A 21136-nucleotide genomic window follows, 5' to 3' on the forward strand; every position below is an offset into this window, starting at 1 on the left:
GGGAGTCCTCAATTTCTTTCAAATTAGCATTTTTGGTCACTTTAGACAAGTAAGATTGTACGGTAATACGTCCTGTTTCTCCTCCTCTCCTTCTGTTAAAGAGTACCAGACGTGCTAATGTGATCTGATTTAATGCATCAAATGCTGACTGAGAGAATGATTTCTGCAAAGCAAATATAAGTGAGTCAGTCTTATCATTTAAGAATGATTGGAGTTTTCTTATATCCTCTGTAAGAGGTATTATTTGTCCTTTGTTCATCTTGCCAGTTGATAAAGTTTGCAGAGCTGCATTAGAAATTTCTTCTGACCAGTCACTGCTTATCAGTGACAAAAATTGATCTGCCTTGATGGATTCATCCATGTCCCCTCAAGATACTACTTCATTCCCACAAGATACATATATTGTTTGCTCAAGAAAATATGTTGTTCCCACAAGATAACTATCTCGTTCCCACAAGATAATATGTGGTTCCCACTAGATAAATATCTCGTTCCCATAACATAATAGATATTTATCTTGTGGGAACGACATATTATCTATTTTCTTGAGCGAACAATATATGTATCTTGTGGGAACTACATACTTTCTTGAGGGAACAACATAATATTGATTATGTTGTGGGAACGAGATATTTATCTTGTGGAAACGAGATATTTACCTTGTGGGAACGAGATATTTACCCTGTGGGAACCACATATTATCTTGAGGGAGCGATATATGTATCTTGTGGGAAAGAAGTAGTATCTTGAGAGGACGATATATTTTCTTGAGGGAACGAGAAACTTATCTTGTGTGAACTACATATTTTCTTGAGGGAACAACATAATTTTTTTTTTTCATGGCCGCATTCTGCCACCGTAGTTTATAGCTGGTTTGATTTTCAAGAAATTTTACATCCATTTGTTTGGCTATAATTTATAAGCGTGTTTCAAGTAAAACATTTGACCTCTTGTCGTATAGTTACAATTCATATAGTGGTGTGTGTACCTCTATTGGTCTGTCTAAAAACCAGAGCAAGGGGTGTGTTCAGAAAATTTTACTTCAGTTTGTCATTACAAGAATCAGGCATCAACATTTCCGATAGTCCGCCCGTGGCGACTAAAACTGGCTGGGGACTACTGAAATTTTGGGCAGAAATAGTCCGCGGGACTAGTAAATATTCAGTATTGAAAATGACTTTTAATTGCGTCTCATTGTCATATGAATCGTATTGTTGTAGCCGTCAGACAGAAATGAACTTATGGAATGTGTTTCTTTCACCTACGGTTAAAAAATAGAATGTTTACATTATTGATTTTTGTGTGACTGTTTTAAGAATCGTGATTGGTCGGTTTGGTTGTTAGTTATGACCAGTACGATGTTGACAGCAACGCGGTATAACGTAACTTTTATGAAAAATTTTCGTGCTTTTAAGGGTAATTTCCTCATAATACATCCAATGTCCTTGAATTTGAGGTCATAAATTAAGTTTCCAAAAGATTTAACCAAAACTGGTCTTTAACTCGATGATTTTAAACAAAATATTTATTTCGCATCTGTTGCATTATTTTCAGTCAACTGCTGAAGCCAATAAAAAGGTGTCTGCATTTCCTGTAATTTTTTAACGTATGGAGAAATAATGGGGACTACTAAATGTGTTCAGGGACTACTAAAAATTGTGTATCTACTAGTCCTTGGACTACTGCCAGAAAAAACAGGTGTCAATCCCTGAGAATTCAATACAGTACATACATCAAATCTAGCTTTCAATTTACTTCGGGTGACATCCTGGAATTTTGACAACCTTACCTTTATCAGGACATGCATGTAGTTCTGTCAACATCTGGTCACTGCCATCTTCTGTAAAGGAAAACAATGTCATAAAAATTTCAAAAAACAATATCTAACCACATTGTCTATCTACATTTAATAGCTGGTTTGGTTTTCAAAGAAATTTTACCTCTGTTTATCAATATATAATTGATAATTGTGTTCCATGTTAAAAAATTGACCTCTGGTCATCTAGCTACAATTCATATAGGGGTGTGTGTACCTTTATCGGTCTGTCTAAAAACCAGAACAAGGGGTGTGTTCAGAAAATTTTAACTCAGTTTGTTATTATAAGAATTCAATTTAGTGGAAACATCATATCTAGATTTTAATTTACTTAAGATGACATCCTGGAATTTTGACAACCTTATCTTTATCAGGACATTTATGTAGTTCTGTCAACATCTGGTCACTGCCATCTTCTGTAAAGAAAAAAAATTTCACAAAAATTCCAAAAAACAATATCTAACCACATGGTCTATCTACATTTAAAAGCTGGTTTGATGGTCAAGAAATTCTTCCTCTGTTTATATAGTTATAATTTATAATTTTGTTCCATGTTAAAAAATTTGACCTCTGGTCATCTAGCTACAATTCATATAGTGGTGTGTGTTATTATAAGAATTCAATTTAGATGAAATATCAAATCTAGCTTTCAATTTACTTAAGATGACATCCTGGAATTTTGACAACCTTACCTTTACCAGGACATTCATGTTGTTCTGTCAACATCTGGTCACTGCCATCTTCTGTAAAGGAAATTGTATTTAGTATTTAGTCATCTTTTGGCAAGAGCCTCGTTCTCAGAGACAGACATCGTCTAAATACCATTAAGTTAATTGTGTTTCATAAGGATAAGGTGTAAATAGAATTACATATGGTACTTTTCTCATTTTGTTTCAATAAATGTTCTAGTGAGTAACTCACTGTGCATACTCAGTGAGCAGTTTCTATTAAGGGTTTAGATAAAAGCTATTGAGTTGATTTTGATTTAGTTAGATTAAATTTTGAGTATAGAGAATAGATATATCATTGTGTTTACATAAATAAGTTTTACTGTTCATGCGTCAAAAACAGTTGAACTTTAGAGTAAATGAAGATCCCTAAAAGAACTCATTAAGAAATTTTGAAATGAGAAACAATACGTGTTAGTATAAACGCTCGGTACTCGTGACACTCTGTTTGTTTAGCTACAATTTATAATTGCGTTCTATGTTAAAATAATTTGACCTCTGGTCATCTAGCTACAATTCATATAGTGGTGTGTGTACCTCTATTGGTCTGTCTAAAAACCAGAACAAGGGGTGTGTTAAGAAAATTTTATCTCAGTATGTTATTACAAGAATTCAATTTAGATGGAATATCAAATCTAGATTTCAATTTACTTTAGATGACATCCTGGAATTTTGACAACCTTACCTTTATCAAGACATTCATGTACTTCTGTCAACATTTGGTCACTACCCTCTCCTGAAAAGGAAGAAAAAACATTTAAAAAAAAATCCAAAATAATGTCTGACAAGCTCAAGAAATTTTACCTCCGTTTTACAATATATAATTTATAATTTAGTTCCATGTTAAAAAAATTGACCTCTGTTAGTCTAGCTACAATTTAAAGTGCGTTGTGATTACCTTTCATAGTTTCAAGATGGATAGTTGATATTTTCTGATATTTTCATTCAAGATATAACGTGACTTGATCATCAACTTGAAGTCTTTTTCATGGCACATGTGGTAGTTTTGAAAAAATCAATACCAAAAATGTGTTATACTCGAAAATTATATTTAAAATGTAAGGTATACAATCACAGTGGCATCCATGAGATTCACTTATCTTAATCAAGATAACATTCAAATCATTTGTACTAAGATTGGTTTAAAATCGGTTAGTAATTTCTGGGTAGAAAATATTTTCAAAACCATTCTGTCAAGGTCACCTAAAGTATACCCACCTTTTGTCTCAATTTTTAAACCACTAATGTTCAGTCTCTTTAACAAAATAATGAATATAGAGCGCTTTATATTTTGTGTCAATTTTTTTTATTTAATTTCCCAAAAAGATGTGAGTGTTTAAGAAAAAGAATAAAAAATTAACACTTTTAAAATGTTGTAAAACAATTCAGGTAAGAAAATACATGCAAACTAAACAGGAATAAGTTGTTTCTGGTTCAATTTAATGCCAATTAAGAAACAAATTAAGTAAATAAAAAAATAAGGCATTAGCATGTAACCTGTTTTTGTTCATCACTTCATTTTAGTAAAATTGGAAAGTGTGTTTTACATGTAAGTAGAAAAACTGTGTGAGTAATGCTCACTAATTTTGATAAAGACACTCCCTCACTTGATAACATGCATCTATTGATCTCAAAACTGATTTGGATCAAAATTTAAAGAAAAAGGTTGAACAATGCTTATATGTAAAAAAAGATTCTGTGAAAGTTTTATTAAATTCAAATCAGTTGTGCAGAAAGAGTGACAGAATTTAGAAAGTCAATGTTTGCTAATTTGAAACATAAAACAAAAATCTAGAATAGAAAGAGCAATTATATTCAATACTAACTATAAATAAATATTCTGTGAAAATGTCATTAAATAACATTCAGCAGTGTAGAAGGTGTATCAAATAAGAAATGGGTACCCCCATGTTCCCATAACCCACAAAGTCCATGTTTTGCTGTATGAAAAGCTATAATTGATTTTGATCAAAATCTAAAATAGGAGGTGCACAATAGAAACATGTTCATGTAATAAAGATACTGTGAAAGCTTTATCATGCATTTTGCTTAATGTGGTATACATTAAACTTTCCAGAAACAAAATCATAAAATTAAAAATGCTTCGCTACACACAGCTTGATATGACTGCGGAGATTAAACCCTGGACAGCTGGGGCAAGTATGGACACACCAATTAAGCATGATTTAACTCTAAATTTTGATTCCTACTTAATAGTTGACACAGAATGAGAACCAGCCTGGAAATGGCCCCGTCTTCATAATTGGTCCCAGTAACAACCCTCAAAATCTATCCCAGGTGTGGCACTTCATGGTACAATTTCACAGAGATCCATTAACTTTTAGTCAAGTTATGATCCAGATATCATGGAAATGCTCATTTCTTGCCCCTTTTCGGTCCCTAACTCCTAAATGGTGTAAGTGACAACCCTATAAAACCTTTTGTTTATTTTTCTTGCCAAATTGTTGAGAAACTTTCCATTTCAAATCGCCAAATTAAATTTCATTTGCCAGTTTGGTTTAAGTACTACCCATAAAAACTTAACATGAAGTATAAGGTAGCAGTAATATTTCGGGATGTTTAAGATATTTAAAACTGAATTGTCATTAAAATACTTGTTAGGAAATTATCACTTGCTACGTTGGTGTTCAGTATTAAGCAATAGCCAAAGGCAATTTGTATATGCCTACGGCGAGTTGGCCAGTGGAGGTTGCACACGCGTTAATTGGAAGGTATGGCACTCTGTGGTAATTATTCAGAGATCCTTTCACTTACTGTCAAGTTATTCTCTGGATATCATGAAAATGCTTGTTTCTGACCACTTTCTGCCACTTAATTCCAAAAACAACGATGCTGACATCATGATGCCATAATACAGCCACAAATTTATCCAAATAACTATAACTGTACATTGAGGAACTAATAGTCCCTGCATAATCATGTCATACAGGAAAACATTTGGCAATAAATTTTGTCATAAAATACTTAATATATTGTACTGTATCTGGTTGTTTTGTACAGAACGAGCCCATACAGATATTTCCAACATCTGTGGGTACAGTAAGTCAATTCAAACTATTTAAAGTTTTAAAAGTTTGCAGTCATAAAAAAACATAAATAAAACAAAATGAAACATTAAATTACTTGGTCTGCTGTATAGTACTGGTTTGGCATCCCCTTTCTGAAAAGTCAATACAACTGCACATTAAATACATTTTTGTAATTGATGCATGTTTACCTTGAATATTCTGCTTCACATGATCTAAGAGCAAACATCATGACTTTCTCATATGGTGTACTTCCTTTGTGTAAAGTTTCATTAAAATCCATAGAGCAATTCAGGAGGAACTGCACTTACAAGGTATATAGACAGATGTCTTGGGTGATTCCTATATACCCCTGAAACTTTGTTTGTGGGGAATGGAATAAAATACAAAAAGAATTACAATACTGAAAAAATCCTTAAACTAAACTATACTTTATATTTTTAAAGAAAAGATTTCCTTTTTATATGCCAAAGTTACCTCTAAATCGGGCCGTATAATGCTAAAAGAAGCAAATTAATGTTAAAGCTTAAAGTTGACTTGTATTCTTTAGTACTCAAAAGTTGTACAGAGACTTAATACAATCCATCAATCCATTCTTAAATTAACATTTAAAAACCTCAAATGATGACTTAATTGGCACTCAGACCATCAAATAATACATCTACACTATGTGTAACAGAATACACAGTGTATAATTCACGAGTTTAAGAATTGACAAAATTGTTGAGAGACAGACAATTATGAAATGAACACAATAGGGTGTACAAATCCTTGATACAGGGCCCAAATTACCTTCATCTTTCTCCATGGGAGATTTGACACACCATAGTCGTATCTTAACTCTTCTTCTACTCCTATATTTCTGATTGCAAAAAGCCCCAATTTTGGAAAACTGCCATCGACTTCAAAATATTTTTTCATCCTACAATTAGATTTTGAACCATGTTTGTCGTTTACCATGCGTCCATATCCATCTCCATTAGACGCATCAACACTGAAACACAAGATGCAGCCATTAAAAAAGGTATATACATTGTATTTAACAACGAAAAACATTATGATGGATTTTGAACCATGTTTAACTTCAGAACACAGAGTTATCAAGTACTGGTCTGTCTAAAAATCAGGTAGGGAATGAAATACATCTTAAGATAATCAATGAAACTGTTCAATTACAATTGTTATGTCCTAAAAACTAACCTCCCTGTGCTCATTTGCTTAAAATGCAATATAAAGTGAAATAATTTTACTGGTTAGAGTGCAAATATTCTAAGCCTATGACTATATAAGGATTTCCAATCAAAAACTTTTTGGATTAAGTTAATAATGATATGCATAGGTGGAGTTATACTTAAATGTAAATGCATTGAAATCTATAATCTCTACACATGTATTTTATAAAAGCTGTCACTTTAGGCGAGCTGATCATTAATCAGTTTTTTTTATTCTAGACTACAAAAATAACTGTGGACATGTTTAGTGTAAATTTCCCAAGAGGTGAGACATATCTTTTTTTTTTTTGTTTAAAAGATGACCAACAAGAAACAAGAATTTTGACAACCTTACCTTTATCAGGACATTCATGTTGTTCTGTCAACTTCTTGTCACTGCCATCTTCTGAAAAGGAAAAAAATAAAAGTCACAAAAATTTCAAAAACAATATCTAAGCACATGGCCTATCTACAGTTTATAGCTGGTTTGATTTTCAAGAAATTTTACCTCGGTTTGTTTAGTTACAATTTATAATTGTGTTCCATGTTAAAATAATTTGACCTCTGGTCATCTAGCTACAATTCATATAGTGGTGTGTACCTTTATCGGTCTAAAAACCAGAGCAAGAGGTGTGTTCAGAAAATTTTACCTCAGTTTGTTATTACAAGAATTCAATTTAGTGGAAACATCATATCTAGATTTTAATTTACTTAAGATGACATCCTGGAATTTTGACAACCTTACCTTTATCAGGACATTTATGTAGTTCTGTCAACGTCTGGTCACTGCCATCTTCTGTAAAGGAAGAAAATGTCACAAAAATTCCGAAAACAATATCTAACCACATGGTCTATCTACATTTAATAGCTGGTTTGATGTTCAAGAAATTTTACCTTTTGTAATAAAATTGATTTATGAACAGCTGTGAATTATGCTGTTGTCAATTGTGTTCAGATTCAGACAAATCTATGATTTTATCAGCAAAATACATCTTTTGTATACAATACGTTGAACTAGTTTATTTGAGAGTGGTGAATCCCACCATTTTCAATTCAATGGTATGGTTGGTAATTTGTAAATACCCCTTTGGCTTTTATAGATTTATCCAGTCATATGGTTAAGTCATGTGACCTGGACAAATAAAAGCCGATGTAATCTGTAATTCACTTTCTTTTAGATCTGGTGGTCAGAGGTTAGATGAAAGTCTTGCATAGTGATTGACGTCGTCTAAATTGCGATATAAAGTTATTGTGTTATATAAAGGATACTTCTAAAGAGAAATTGTATTTAGTATTTAGTAATCTTTTGGCAAGAGCCTCGTTCTAAGACATAGTCATTGTCTAGATACCATAAAGTTAATTGTGTTTTATAAGTATTAAGTGAAAATAGAATTACATATGGTACTTTTCTCATTTTGTTTCAATAAATGTTCTAGTGAGTAACTCATTGAACATACTCAGTGAGCAGTTTCTATTAAGGGTTTAGATAAAAGCTATTGAGTTGATTTTGATTTAGTTAGATTAAATTTTGAGTATAGAGAATAGATATATCATTGTGTTTACATAAATAAGTTTTACTGTTCATGCGTCAAAAACAGTTGAGCTTTAGAGTAAATGAAGATCCCTAAAAGAACTCATTAAGAAATTTTGAAATGAGAAACAATACGTGTTAGTATAAACGCTCGGTACTCGTGACACTCTGTTTGTTTAGCTACAATTTATAATTGCGTTCTATGTTAAAATAATTTGACCTCTGGTCATCTAGCTACAATTCATATAGTGGTGTGTGTACCTCTATTGGTCTGTCTAAAAACCAGAACAAGGGGTGTGTTAAGAAAATTTTATCTCAGTATGTTATTACAAGAATTCAATTTAGATGGAATATCAAATCTAGATTTCAATTTACTTTAGATGACATCCTGGAATTTTGACAACCTTACCTTTATCAAGACATTCTTGTACTTCTGTCAACATTTGGTCACTACCCTCTCCTGAAAAGGAAGAAAAAACATAAAAAAAATTCCAAAATAATGTCTGACAAGCTCAAGAAATTTTACCTCCGTTTTACAATATACAATTTAGTTCCATGTTAAAAAAATTGACCTCTGTTAGTCTAGCTACAATTTAAAGTGCGTTGTAGTTACCTTTCATAGTTTCAACATGGATAGTTGATATTTTCTGATATTTTCATTTAAGATATAACGTGACTTGATCATCAACTTGAAGTCTTTTTCATGGCACATGTGGTAGTTATGAAAAAATCAATACCAAAAATGTGTTATACTCGTAAATTATATTTAAAATATAAGGTATACAATCACAGTGGCATCCATGCGATTCACTTATCTTAATCAAGATAACATTCAAATCATTTGTACTAAGATTGGTTTAAAATCGGTTAGTAATTTCTGGGTAGAAAATATTTTCAAAACCATTCTGTCAAGGTCACCTAAAGTATACCCACCTTTTGTCTCAATTTTTAAACCACTAATGTTCAGTCTCTTTAACAAAATAATGAATATAGAGCGCTTTATATTTTGTGTCAATTTTTTTTATTTAATTTCCCAAAAATATGTGAGTGTTTAAGAAAAAGAATAAAAAATTAACACTTTTAAAATGTTGTAAAACAATTCAGGTAAGAAAATACATGCAAACTAAACAGGAATAAGTTGTTTCTGGTTCAATTTAATGCCAATTAAGAAACAAATTAAGTAAATAAAAAAATAATGCATTAGCATGTAACCTGTTTTTGTTCATCACTTCATTTTAGTAAAATTGGAAAGTGTGTTTTACATGTAAGTAGAAAAACTGTGTGAGTAATGCTCACTAATTTTGATAAAGACACTCCCTCACTTGATAACATGCATCTATTGATCTCAAAACTGATTTGGATCAAAATTTAAAGAAAAAGGTTGAACAATGCTTATATGTAAAAAAAGATTCTGTGAAAGTTTTATTAAATTCAAATCAGTTGTGCAGAAAGAGTGACAGAATTTAGAGAGTCAATGTTTGCTAATTTGAAACATAAAAAAAAATCTAGAATAGAAAGAGCAATTATATTCAATACTAACTATAAATAAATATTCTGTGAAAATGTCATTAAATAACATTCAGCAGTGTAGAAGGTGTATCAAATAAGAAATGGGTACCCCCATGTTCCCATAACCCACAAAGTCCATGTTTTGCTGTATGAAAAGCTATAATTGATTTTGATCAAAATCTAAAATAGGAGGTGCACAATAGAAACATGTTCATGTAATAAAGATACTGTGAAAGCTTTATCATGCATTTTGCTTAATGTGGTATACATTAAACTTTCCAGAAACAAAATCATAAAATTAAAAATGCTTCGCTACACACAGCTTGATATGACTGCGGAGATTAAACCCTGGACAGCTGGGGCAAGTATGGACACACCAATTAAGCATGATTTAACTCTAAATTTTGATTCCTACTTAATAGTTGACACAGAATGAGAACCAGCCTGGAAATGGCCCCGTCTTCATAATTGGTCCCAGTAACAACCCTCAAAATCTATCCCAGGTGTGGCACTTCATGGTACAATTTCACAGAGATCCATTAACTTTTAGTCAAGTTATGATCCAGATATCATGGAAATGCTCATTTCTTGCCCCTTTTCGGTCCCTAACTCCTAAATGGTGTAAGTGACAACCCTATAAAACCTTTTGTTTATTTTTCTTGCCAAATTGTTGAGAAACTTTCCATTTCAAATCGCCAAATTAAATTTCATTTGCCAGTTTGGTTTAAGTACTACCCATAAAAACTTAACATGAAGTATAAGGTAGCAGTAATATTTCGGGATGTTTAAGATATTTAAAACTGAATTGTCATTAAAATACTTGTTAGGAAATTATCACTTGCTACGTTGGTGTTCAGTATTAAGCAATAGCCAAAGGCAATTTGTATATGCCTACGGCGAGTTGGCCAGTGGAGGTTGCACACGCGTTAATTGGAAGGTATGGCACTCTGTGGTAATTATTCAGAGATCCTTTCACTTACTGTCAAGTTATTCTCTGGATATCATGAAAATGCTTGTTTCTGACCACTTTATGCCACTTAATTCCAAAAACAACGATGCTGACATCATGATGCCATAATACAGCCACAAATTTATCCAAATAACTATAACTGTACATTGAGGAACTAATAGTCCCTGCATAATCATGTCATACAGGAAAACATTTGGCAATAAATTTTGTCATAAAATACTTAATATATTGTACTGTATCTGGTTGTTTTGTACAGAACGAGCCCATACAGATATTTCCAACATCTGTGGGTACAGTAAGTCAATTCAAATTATTTAAAGTTTTAAAAGTTTGCAGTCATAAAAAAACATAAATAAAACAAAATGAAACATTAAATTACTTGGTCTGCTGTATAGTACTGGTTTGGCATCCCCTTTCTGAAAAGTCAATACAACTGCACATTAAATACATTTTTGTAATTGATGCATGTTTACCTTGAATATTCTGCTTCACATGATCTAAGAGCAAACATCATGACTTTCTCATATGGTGTACTTCCTTTGTGTAAAGTTTCATTAAAATCCATAGAGCAATTCAGGAGGAACTGCACTTACAAGGTATATAGACAGATGTCTTGGGTGATTCCTATATACCCCTGAAACTTTGTTTGTGGGGAATGGAATAAAATACAAAAAGAATTACAATACTGAAAAAATCCTTAAACTAAACTATACTTTATATTTTTAAAGAAAAGATTTCCTTTTTATATGCCAAAGTTACCTCTAAATCGGGCCGTGTAATGCTAAAAGAAGCAAATTAATGTTAAAGCTTAAAGTTGACTTGTATTCTTTAGTACTCAAAAGTTGTACAGAGACTTAATACAATCCATCAATCCATTCTTAAATTAACATTTAAAAACCTCAAATGATGACTTAATTGGCACTCAGACCATCAAATAATACATCTACACTATGTGTAACAGAATACACAGTGTATAATTCACGAGTTTAAGAATTGACAAAATTGTTGAGAGACAGACAATTATGAAATGAACACAATAGGGTGTACAAATCCTTGATACAGGGCCCAAATTACCTTCATCTTTCTCCATGGGAGATTTGACACACCATAGTCGTATCTTAACTCTTCTTCTACTCCTATATTTCTGATTGCAAAAAGCCCCAATTTTGGAAAACTGCCATCGACTTCAAAATATTTTTTCATCCTACAATTAGATTTTGAACCATGTTTGTCGTTTACCATGCGTCCATATCCATCTCCATTAGACGCATCAACACTGAAACACAAGATGCAGCCATTAAAAAAGGTATATACATTGTATTTAACAACGAAAAACATTATGATGGATTTTGAACCATGTTTAACTTCAGAACACAGAGTTATCAAGTACTGGTCTGTCTAAAAATCAGGTAGGGAATGAAATACATCTTAAGATAATCAATGAAACTGTTCAATTACAATTGTTATGTCCTAAAAACTAACCTCCCTGTGCTCATTTGCTTAAAATGCAATATAAAGTGAAATAAATTTTACTGGTTAGAGTGCAAATATTCTAAGCCTATGACTATATAAGGATTTCCAATCAAAAACTTTTTGGATTAAGTTAATAATGATATGCATAGGTGGAGTTATACTTAAATGTAAATGCATTGATATCTATAATCTCTACACATGTATTTTATGAAATATCAAATCTAGCTTTCAATTTACTTAAGATGACATCCTGGAATTTTGACAACCTTACCTTTATCAGGACATTCATGTTGTTCTGTCAACTTCTTGTCACTGCCATCTTCTGAAAAGGAAAAAAATAAAAGTCACAAAAATTTCAAAAACAATATCTAAGCACATGGCCTATCTACAGTTTATAGCTGGTTTGATTTTCAAGAAATTTTACCTCGGTTTGTTTAGTTACAATTTATAATTGTGTTCCATGTTAAAATAATTTGACCTCTGGTCATCTAGCTACAATTTATATAGTGGTGTGTACCTTTATCGGTCTAAAAACCAGAGCAAGAGGTGTGTTCAGAAAATTTTACCTCAGTTTGTTATTACAAGAATTCAATTTAGTGGAAACATCATATCTAGATTTTAATTTACTTAAGATGACATCCTGGAATTTTGACAACCTTACCTTTATCAGGACATTTATGTAGTTCTGTCAACGTCTGGTCACTGCCATCTTCTGTAAAGGAAGAAAATGTCACAAAAATTCCGAAAACAATATCTAACCACATGGTCTATCTACATTTAATAGCTGGTTTGATGTTCAAGAAATTTTACCTTTTGTAATAAAATTGATTTATGAACAGCTGTGAATTATGCTGTTGTCAATTGTGTTCAGATTCAGACAAATCTATGATTTTATCAACAAAATACATCTTTTGTATACAATACGTTGAACTAGTTTATTTGAGAGTGGTGAATCCCACCATTTTCAATTCAATGGTATGGTTGGTAATTTGTAAATACCCCTTTGGCTTTTATAGATTTATCCAGTCATATGGTTAAGTCATGTGACCTGGACAAATAAAAGCCGATGTAATCTGTAATTCACTTTCTTTTAGATCTGGTGGTCAGAGGTTAGATGAAAGTCTTGCATAGTGATTGACGTCGTCTAAATTGCGATATAAAGTTATTGTGTTATATAAAGGATACTTCTAAAGAGAAATTGTATTTAGTATTTAGTAATCTTTTGGCAAGAGCCTCGTTCTAAGACATAGCCATTGTCTAGATACCATAAAGTTAATTGTGTTTTATAAGTATTAAGTGAAAATAGAATTACATATGGTACTTTTCTCATTTTGTTTCAATAAATGTTCTAGTGAGTAACTCATTGAACATACTCAGTGAGCAGTTTCTATTAAGGGTTTAGATAAAAGCTATTGAGTTGATTTTGATTTAGTTAGATTAAATTTTGAGTATAGAGAATAGATATATCATTGTGTTTACATAAATAAGTTTCACTGTTCATGCGTCAAAAACAGTTGAGCTTTAGAGTAAATGAAGATCCCTAAAAGAACTCATTAAGAAATTTTGAAATGAGAAACAATACGTGTTAGTATAAACGCTCGGTACTCGTGACACTCTGTTTGTTTAGCTACAATTTATAATTGCGTTCTATGTTAAAATAATTTGACCTCTGGTCATCTAGCTACAATTCATATAGTGGTGTGTGTACCTCTATTGGTCTGTCTAAAAACCAGAACAAGGGGTGTGTTAAGAAAATTTTATCTCAGTATGTTATTACAAGAATTCAATTTAGATGGAATATCAAATCTAGATTTCAATTTACTTTAGATGACATCCTGGAATTTTGACAACCTTACCTTTATCAAGACATTCTTGTACTTCTGTCAACATTTGGTCACTACCCTCTCCTGAAAAGGAAGAAAAAACATAAAAAAAATTCCAAAATAATGTCTGACAAGCTCAAGAAATTTTACCTCCGTTTTACAATATACAATTTAGTTCCATGTTAAAAAAATTGACCTCTGTTAGTCTAGCTACAATTTAAAGTGCGTTGTGGTTACCTTTCATAGTTTCAACATGGATAGTTGATATTTTCTGATATTTTCATTCAAGATATAACGTGACTTGATCATCAACTTGAAGTCTTTTTCATGGCACATGTGGTAGTTATGAAAAAATTAATACCAAAAATGTGTTATACTCGTAAATTATATTTAAAATATAAGGTATACAATCACAGTGGCATCCATGCGATTCACTTATCTTAATCAAGATAACATTCAAATCATTTGTACTAAGATTGGTTTAAAATCGGTTAGTAATTTCTGGGTAGAAAATATTTCAAAACCATTCTGTCAAGGTCACCTAAAGTATACCCACCTTTTGTCTCAATTTTTAAACCACTAATGTTCAGTCTCTTTAACAAAATAATGAATATAGAGCGCTTTATATTTTGTGTCAATTTTTTTTAATTTAATTTCCCAAAAAGATGTGAGTGTTTAAGAAAAAGAATAAAAAATTAACACTTTTAAAATGTTGTAAAACAATTCAGGTAAGAAAATACATGCAAACTAAACAGGAATAAGTTGTTTCTGGTTCAATTTAATGCCAATTAAGAAACAAATTAAGTAAATAAAAAAATAATGCATTAGCATGTAACCTGTTTTTGTTCATCACTTCATTTTAGTAAAATTGGAAAGTGTGTTTTACATGTAAGTAGAAAAACTGTGTGAGTAATGCTCACTAATTTTGATAAAGACACTCCCTCACTTGATAACATGCATCTATTGATCTCAAAACTGATTTGGATCAAAATTTAAAGAAAAAGGTTGAACAATGCTTATATGTAAAAAAAGATTCTGTGAAAGTTTTATTAAATTCAAATCAGTTGTGCAGAAAGAGTGACAGAATTTAGAAAGTCAATATTTGCTAATTTGAAACATAAAAAAAAATCTAGAATAGAAAGAGCAATTATATTCAATACTAACTATAAATAAATATTCTGTGAAAATGTCATTAAATAACATTCAGCAGTGTAGAAGGTGTATCAAATAAGAAATGGGTACCCCCATGTTCCCATAACCCACAAAGTCCATGTTTTGCTGTATGAAAAGCTATAATTGATTTTGATCAAAATCTAAAATAGGAGGTGCACAATAGAAACATGTTCATGTAATAAAGATACTGTGAAAGCTTTATCATGCATTTTGCTTAATGTGGTATACATTAAACTTTCCAGAAACAAAATCATAAAATTAAAAATGCTTCGCTACACACAGCTTGATATGACTGCGGAGATTAAACCCTGGACAGCTGGGGCAAGTATGGACACACCAATTAAGCATGATTTAACTCTAAATTTTGATTCCTACTTAATAGTTGACACAGAATGAGAACCAGCCTGGAAATGGCCCCGTCTTCATAATTGGTCCCAGTAACAACCCTCAAAATCTATCCCAGGTGTGGCACTTCATGGTACAATTTCACAGAGATCCATTAACTTTTAGTCAAGTTATGATCCAGATATCATGGAAATGCTCATTTCTTGCCCCTTTTCGGTCCCTAACTCCTAAATGGTGTAAGTGACAACCCTATAAAACCTTTTGTTTATTTTTCTTGCCAAATTGTTGAGAAACTTTCCATTTCAAATCGCCAAATTAAATTTCATTTGCCAGTTTGGTTTAAGTACTACCCATAAAAACTTAACATGAAGTATAAGGTAGCAGTAATATTTCGGGATGTTTAAGATATTTAAAACTGAATTGTCATTAAAATACTTGTTAGGAAATTATCACTTGCTACGTTGGTGTTCAGTATTAAGCAATAGCCAAAGGCAATTTGTATATGCCTACGGCGAGTTGGCCAGTGGAGGTTGCACACGCGTTAATTGGAAGGTATGGCACTCTGTGGTAATTATTCAGAGATCCTTTCACTTACTGTCAAGTTATTCTCTGGATATCATGAAAATGCTTGTTTCTGACCACTTTCTGCCACTTAATTCCAAAAACAACGATGCTGACATCATGATGCTATAATACAGCCACAAATTTATCCAAATAACTATAACTGTACATTGAGGAACTAATAGTCCCTGCATAATCATGTCATACAGGAAAACATTTGGCAATAAATTTTGTCATAAAATACTTAATATATTGTACTGTATCTGGTTGTTTTGTACAGAACGAGCCCATACAGATATTTCCAACATCTGTGGGTACAGTAAGTCAATTCAAACTATTTAAAGTTTTAAAAGTTTGCAGTCATAAAAAAACATAAATAAAACAAAATGAAACATTAAATTACTTGGTCTGCTGTATAGTACTGGTTTGGCATCCCCTTTCTGAAAAGTCAATACAACTGCACATTAAATACATTTTTGTAATTGATGCATGTTTACCTTGAATATTCTGCTTCACATGATCTAAGAGCAAACATCATGACTTTCTCATATGGTGTACTTCCTTTGTGTAAAGTTTCATTAAAATCCATAGAGCAATTCAGGAGGAACTGCACTTACAAGGTATATAGACAGATGTCTTGGGTGATTCCTATATACCCCTGAAACTTTGTTTGTGGGGAATGGAATAAAATACAAAAAGAATTACAATACTGAAAAAATCCTTAAACTAAACTATACTTTATATTTTTAAAGAAAAGATTTCCTTTTTATATGCCAAAGTTACCTCTAAATCGGGCCGTGTAATGCTAAAAGAAGCAAATTAATGTTAAAGCTTAAAGTTGACTTGTATTCTTTAGTACTCAAAAGTTGTACAGAGACTTAATACAATCCATCAATCCATTCTTAAATTAACATTTAAAAACCTCAAATGATGACTTAATTGGCACTCAGACCATCAAATAATACATCTACACTATGTGTAACAGAATACACAGTGTATAATTCACGAGTTTAAGAATTGACAAAATTGTTGAGAGACAGACAATTATGAAATGAACACAATAGGGTGTACAAATCCTTGATACAGGGCCCAAATTACCTTCATCTTTCTCCATGGGAGATTTGACACACCATAGTCGTATCTTAACTCTTCTTCTACTCCTATATTTCTGATTGCAAAAAGCCCCAATTTTGGAAAACTGCCATCGACTTCAAAATATTTTTTCATCCTACAATTAGATTTTGAACCATGTTTGTCGTTTACCATGCGTCCATATCCATCTCCATTAGACGCATCAACACTGAAACACAAGATGCAGCCATTAAAAAAGGTATATACATTGTATTTAACAACGAAAAACATTATGATGGATTTTGAACCATGTTTAACTTCAGAACACAGAGTTATCAAGTACTGGTCTGTCTAAAAATCAGGTAGGGAATGAAATACATCTTAAGATAATCAATGAAACTGTTCAATTACAATTGTTATGTCCTAAAAACTAACCTCCCTGTGCTCATTTGCTTAAAATGCAATATAAAGTGAAATAAATTTTACTGGTTAGAGTGCAAATATTCTAAGCCTATGACTATATAAGGATTTCCAATCAAAAACTTTTTGGATTAAGTTAATAATGATATGCATAGGTGGAGTTATACTTAAATGTAAATGCATTGATATCTATAATCTCTACACATGTATTTTATAAAAGCTGTCACTTTAGGCGAGCTGATCATTAATCAGTTTTTTTTTATTCTAGACTACAAAAATAACTGTGGACATGTTTAGTGTAAATTTCCCAAGAGGTGAGACATATCTTATTTTTTTTTTGTTTAAAAGATGACCAACAAGAAACAAGAATTTTGACAACCTTACCTTTATCAGGACATTCATGTTGTTCTGTCAACTTCTTGTCACTGCCATCTTCTGAAAAGGAAAAAAATAAAAGTCACAAAAAATTCAAAAACAATATCTAAGCACATGGCCTATCTACAGTTTATAGCTGGTTTGATTTTCAAGAAATTTTACCTCGGTTTGTTTAGCTACAATTTATAATTGTATTCCATGTTAAAATAATTTGACCTCTGGTCATCTAGCTACAATTCATATAGTGGTGTGTACCTTTATCGGTCTGTCTAAAAACCAGAGCAAGAGGTGTGTTCAGAAAATTTTACCTCAGTTTGTTATTACAAGAATTCAATTTAGTGGAAACATCATATCTAGATTTTAATTTACTTAAGATGACATCCTGGAATTTTGACAACCTTACCTTTATCAGGACATTTATGTAGTTCTGTCAACGTCTGGTCACTGCCATCTTCTGTAAAGGAAGAAAATGTCACAAAAATTCAGAAAACAATATCTAACCACATGGTCTATCTACATTTAATAGCTGGTTTGATGTTCAAGAAATTTTACCTTTTGTAATAAAATTGATTTATGAACAGCTGTGAATTATGCTGTTGTCAATTGTGTTCAGATTCAGACAAATCTATGATTTTATCAACAAAATACATCTTTTGTATACAATACGTTGAACTAGTTTATTTGAGAGTGGTGAATCCCACCATTTTCAATTCAATGGTATGGTTGGTAATTTGTAAATACCCCTTTGGCTTTTATAGATTTATCCAGTCATATGGTTAAGTCATGTGACCTGGACAAATAAAAGCCGATGTAATCTGTAATTCACTTTCTTTTAGATCTGGTGGTCAGAGGTTAGATGAAAGTCTTGCATAGTGATTGACGTCGTCTAAATTGCGATATAAAGTTATTGTGTTATATAAAGGATACTTCTAAAGAGAAATTGTATTTAGTATTTAGTAATCTTTTGGCAAGAGCCTCGTTCTAAGACATAGTCATTGTCTAGATACCATAAAGTTAATTGTGTTTTATAAGTATTAAGTGAAAATAGAATTACATATGGTACTTTTCTCATTTTGTTTCAATAAATGTTCTAGTGAGTAACTCATTGAACATACTCAGTGAGCAGTTTCTATTAAGGGTTTAGATAAAAGCTATTGAGTTGATTTTGATTTAGTTAGATTAAATTTTGAGTATAGAGAATAGATATATCATTGTGTTTACATAAATAAGTTTTACTGTTCATGCGTCAAAAACAGTTGAGCTTTAGAGTAAATGAAGATCCCTAAAAGAACTCATTAAGAAATTTTGAAATGAGAAACAATACGTGTTAGTATAAACGCTCGGTACTCGTGACACTCTGTTTGTTTAGCTACAATTTATAATTGCGTTCTATGTTAAAATAATTTGACCTCTGGTCATCTAGCTACAATTCATATAGTGGTGTGTGTACCTCTATTGGTCTGTCTAAAAACCAGAACAAGGGGTGTGTTAAGAAAATTTTATCTCAGTATGTTATTACAAGAATTCAATTTAGATGGAATATCAAATCTAGATTTCAATTTACTTTAGATGACATCCTGGAATTTTGACAACCTTACCTTTATCAAGACATTCTTGTACTTCTGTCAACATTTGGTCACTACCCTCTCCTGAAAAGGAAGAAAAAACATAAAAAAAAATTCCAAAATAATGTCTGACAAGCTCAAGAAATTTTACCTCCGTTTTACAATATACAATTTAGTTCCATGTTAAAAAAATTGACCTCTGTTAGTCTAGCTACAATTTAAAGTGCGTTGTGGTTACCTTTCATAGTTTCAACATGGATAGTTGATATTTTCTGATATTTTCATTCAAGATATAACGTGACTTGATCATCAACTTGAAGTCTTTTTCATGGCACATGTGGTAGTTATGAAAAAATCAATACCAAAAATGTGTTATACTCGTAAATTATATTTAAAATATAAGGTATACAATCACAGTGGCATCCATGCGATTCACTTATCTTAATCAAGATAACATTCAAATCATTTGTACTAAGATTGGTTTAAAATCGGTTAGTAATTTCTGGGTAGAAAATATTTCAAAACCATTCTGTCAAGGTCACCTAAAGTATACCCACCTTTTGTCTCAATTTTTAAACCACTAATGTTCAGTCTCTTTAACAAAATAATGAATATAGAGCGCTTTATATTTTGTGTCAATTTTTTTTAATTTAATTTCCCAAAAAGATGTGAGTGTTTAAGAAAAAGAATAAAAAATTAACACTTTTAAAATGTTGTAAAACAATTCAGGTAAGAAAATACATGCAAACTAAACAGGAATAAGTTGTTTCTGGTTCAATTTAATGCCAATTAAGAAACAAATTAAGTAAATAAAAAAATAATGCATTAGCATGTAACCTGTTTTTGTTCATCACTTCATTTTAGTAAAATTGGAAAGTGTGTTTTACATGTAAGTAGAAAAACTGTGTGAGTAATGCTCACTAATTTTGATAAAGACACTCCCTCACTTGATAACATGCATCTATTGATCTCAAAACTGATTTGGATCAAAATTTAAAGAAAAAGGTTGAACAATGCTTATATGTAAAAAATATTCTGTGAAAGTTTTATTAAATTCAAATCAGTTGTGCAGAAAGAGTGACAGGATTTAGAAAGTCAATGTTTGCTAATTTGAAACATAAAAAAAAATCTAGAATAGAAAGAGCAATTATATTCAATACTAACTATAAATAAATATTCTGTGAAAATGTCATTAAATAACATTCAGCAGTGTAGAAGGTGTATCAAATAAGAAATGGGTACCCCCATGTTCCCATAACCCACAAAGTCCATGTTTTGCTGTATGAAAAGCTATAATTGATTTTGATCAAAATCTAAAATAGGAGGTGCACAATAGAAACATGTTCATGTAATAAAGATACTGTGAAAGCTTTATCATGCATTTTGCTTAATGTGGTATACATTAAACTTTCCAGAAACAAAATCATAAAATTAAAAATGCTTCGCTACACACAGCTTGATATGACTGCGGAGATTAAACCCTGGACAGCTGGGGCAAGTATGGACACACCAATTAAG

The 21136-nt window shown here is 31.5% G+C and overlaps 3 long non-coding RNA genes across 5 annotated transcripts; all 3 read right to left on the minus strand.

The window, feature by feature from the left end:
• Positions 1-26: 26 nt before the first annotated feature.
• LOC148601490 (uncharacterized) lies at positions 27-6519 on the minus strand. 2 transcript variants are annotated; one of them, XR_015917076.1, is made up of 6 exons: positions 6384-6519; positions 3230-3280; positions 2509-2559; positions 2177-2232; positions 1790-1840; positions 27-163 (listed from the first exon to the last, which is right to left on the minus strand). It is a non-coding gene; the product is annotated as an uncharacterized LOC148601490 (long non-coding RNA). The 2 variants fall into 2 exon arrangements; XR_015917075.1 differs by having other exon boundaries at positions 2148-2232.
• On the minus strand, positions 6448-12022 carry LOC148601491 (uncharacterized). Of its 2 annotated transcripts, none has more exons than XR_015917078.1 (5): positions 11887-12022; positions 8743-8793; positions 7548-7598; positions 7158-7208; positions 6448-6585 (listed from the first exon to the last, which is right to left on the minus strand). It is a non-coding gene; the product is annotated as an uncharacterized LOC148601491 (long non-coding RNA). The 2 variants fall into 2 exon arrangements; XR_015917079.1 differs by lacking the exon at positions 11887-12022 and adding an exon at positions 8947-10858.
• Positions 11951-17421, minus strand: LOC148601492 (uncharacterized). Its single transcript, XR_015917077.1, has 5 exons — positions 17286-17421; positions 14142-14192; positions 12947-12997; positions 12557-12607; positions 11951-12088 (listed from the first exon to the last, which is right to left on the minus strand). It is a non-coding gene; the product is annotated as an uncharacterized LOC148601492 (long non-coding RNA).
• Between the last annotated feature and the right edge of the window lie 3715 nt (positions 17422-21136).

Source organism: Perna viridis, chromosome 12 (genome assembly GCF_037379345.1).
Source record: "Perna viridis isolate PV_CMFRI_1.1 ecotype Kerala chromosome 12, ASM3737934v1, whole genome shotgun sequence".
In the NCBI taxonomy this organism is placed as follows: Eukaryota; Metazoa; Mollusca; class Bivalvia; order Mytilida; family Mytilidae; genus Perna; species Perna viridis.